This window comes from Cyprinus carpio, chromosome A9 (genome assembly GCF_018340385.1).
Source record: "Cyprinus carpio isolate SPL01 chromosome A9, ASM1834038v1, whole genome shotgun sequence".
NCBI lineage: Eukaryota > Metazoa > Chordata > Actinopteri > Cypriniformes > Cyprinidae > Cyprinus > Cyprinus carpio.
The window spans coordinates 167138-170327 of record NC_056580.1 but is presented as its reverse complement, the minus strand read 5'-3'; the positions used below and the strand labels follow the sequence as shown (position 1 = coordinate 170327).

Sequence of the window (3190 nt, the reverse complement as noted above, 5' to 3'; positions counted from 1 at the left end):
TTACTACATCTAAGCTATTTTTTTAAAAAAATCATTTTTATATTGAACCAACATCATACCAAGTCAATGCTCTCTCAGTGATCAAATCAACTGTCAGTCAAGCAGATAGACAGGCATAATAGTTCAGTTTAGTTGTTAATTCAGCAGCTGTTCCAAACCAATTTGGCAACAAAAATCAGTCTTAACCATCTTCAAGAATCAAGAAATAAAAGGCTTGCACTCTAAAAACTCTTTATTTACTAACTGCTTGTTTTCTTAAAAAACAAAAAAAAAAAAAAAAACACTTGCTTCTCTAATCTTTTTGTATTCTATCTTTGTTTTCTTTTTATTTATTATACAATTAACAAAAGCAAAAAAGGCCTCAAAATAAAAATTAAAAAAACCTTGCTACGTGTACTGCGTTAAGCTAACTGAGACTTTTTATAGCACTTATATATCATTGCTCTTTTGTTGATTTTGATTTCTTCCATTGTGCTCATTTGTAAGTTGCTTTGGATAAAAGTGTCTGCTAAATGACTAAATGTAAATGGTAACCCTTCACAATAAGGTTCATTAGTTAACATTAGTTAACTAGTGTAGGTAGCACGAACTAAGAATGAACAATACATTCAACATTTACTAATGCATTATTAAAATCAAGCTGTGTTTGTTACCATTAATTAATGCACTGTGAACTAACATGAACTACATATGAACGACTGTATTTTCATTAACAAATATGAATAAATGCTGTAATAAATGTATTGTTCATTGTACGTTCATGTTAGTTACATTAGCTAACATTAATGAAATCTTACTGTACAGATGTATAGCCCTACAAATAACTTACCCAGTCAACAATTTGATCTCACACTGATGTCACTATGAGCTCACAATATTCTCATAGTGCGGTCATAATGTGAGTGTCACAGTGAACTAAAAGTGTAACCACACAGAGCTCTCACTGTGTGCTCATACTTTGTTCACAACATGAGGTCACTGCACAATCACAGTGCACTCATACTGTGGTGGAAATATGAGGTCACATCACACTCACTGTGTGCTCATACTGTGATCACTGTGTGCTCATACTGTGATCACTGTGATGTCACCGCGCACTCACTGTGTGCTCATACTCTGGTCACTGTGATGTCACTGCGCACTCACTGTGTGCTCATACTGTGATCACTGTGTGCTCATACTGTGGTCACTGTGTGCTCATACTGTGATCACTGTGTGCTCATACTGTGATCACTGTGTGCTCATACTGTGGTCACTGTGTGCTCATACTGTGGTCACTGTGTGCTCATACTGTGATCACTGTGTGCTCATACTGTGATCACTGTGTGCTCATACTCTGGTCACTGTGATGTCACTGCGCACTCACTGTGTGCTCATACTGTGGTCACTGTGATGTCACCGCGCACTCACTGTGTGCTCATACTGTGATCACTGTGTGCTCATACTCTGGTCACTGTGATGTCACTGCGCACTCACTGTGTGCTCATACTGTGCTCACTGTGTGCTCATACTGTGATCACTGTGTGCTCATACTGTGGTCACTGTGTGCTCATACTGTGATCACTGTGTGCTCATACTGTGATCACTGTGCGCTCATACTGTGATCACTGTGCGCTCATACTGTGATCACTGTGCGCTCACTGTGTGCTCATACTGTGATCACTGTGTGCTCATACTGTGATCACTGTGAGGTCACTGCGCACTCACTGTGTGCTCATACTGTGATCACTGTGAGGTCACTGCGCACTCACTGTGTGCTCATACTGTGATCACTGTGTGCTCATACTGTGGTCACTGTGTGCTCATACTGTGATCACTGTGTGCTCATACTGTGATCACTGTGTGCTCATACTGTGGTCACTGTGTGCTCATACTGTGATCACTGTGATGTCACTGCGCACTCACTGTGTGCTCATACTGTGGTCACTGTGTGCTCATACTGTGATCACTGTGTGCTCATACTGTGATCACTGTGAGGTCACTGCGCACTCACTGTGTGCTCATACTGTGAGATCACCATATAACACCACTATGCAATAATTGTGTTAGTTCACTGTTATCTAAAAATATTCAGTTTACTCAAACTTTTACACCCACATTCTTTATTTCCATCAATAAAAACAATCAAACAAAAAGTCAGCTTTTTCCTTTATTTGGTTTCCTTTTCAGCCTGGTGTTGGCGTTGGACAAAAAAATTTCTACTTGGCGAATACATTCCGCTTCTGGTGTTGTTCTGGTGGTTACTTTTAGCTTCTTCACCTCTATTTCATTTTGTTTGTGAAAAGACCTGACACATTCTAAAAACACAAAGAGCAAGGTGTTAACATTACAATTTCTATAGCAGCATCCAGATGCACAAACCAAAACTTAAACACTTACTTTTCAAACATGTCAGGAGCACAGGTGGCAACACCTTCTTCCCATCTTTCCCCGTTCTGTTATACAGACAGAGAACATTGTCTGACGCTATGCTTTTTAAAGCCTGTCTCACCATCTCACCTATATTGGAGCTGCCGTGAGTATGGATGAGATAGTGTACCTGACAAAAACATACATAATATTGTCATGATTAAAATATACCAGGCTTCAACATTTCTTTTACATGGTATCTGCTGCAAAAAAATAAAAAAATAAAAAAATAAAACTGTGGCTTTGTTGTAAAAATAAACGCTAAATTTATATAGTAGTACTAACATAAAGCTCTCAATAATTTTTGTCTTCTTCAAGCCTCTGACAGAAGGCCTTCAAACGTTTCAAAGCTGGAGCACTGTTGTTGTTTAAAAAAGTTCCTAATGGGCATCTTCTTCTGCCCGCTTCATGAGAACAGACTTAACTTTTGCCAAGTCATTCATGATGACAGCTTGTCTCTGTTCCAGCATTTGAATTTGTTGGAGTATCTTAGTATTCAGATCTGAAAAAGTGTAAAGTTAGATTGTTATATAGCAAAGGATGTTTTATGTCTGTATAAATAAATAATGTCTAATTGATATATCACATACCAAACAATTTCTCCATGGTGACTTTTGCATTTTGTTTCCTTTGGTTCCTTCCCTGTTATCAAAATACATACATAAGGTCAGTGAAATTGCATTTATCTAAATCAGTTATATATTGTTTCTATATTTATTTTTCTACATCAATTAAACCGTTTTTTCCCTGATCGTTTTATCCACAATGCACATGTAGGTGG

At 37.9% G+C, this 3190-nt stretch overlaps 1 long non-coding RNA gene across 1 annotated transcript; it reads right to left on the bottom strand.

Annotated features, from left to right (window-relative positions):
- Window positions 1-2085: 2085 nt before the first annotated feature.
- On the bottom strand, window positions 2086-2789 carry LOC122146053. Its single transcript, XR_006160730.1, has 3 exons — window positions 2695-2789; window positions 2380-2539; window positions 2086-2297 (listed from the first exon to the last, which is right to left on the bottom strand). It is a non-coding gene; the product is annotated as an uncharacterized LOC122146053 (long non-coding RNA).
- Between the last annotated feature and the right edge of the window lie 401 nt (window positions 2790-3190).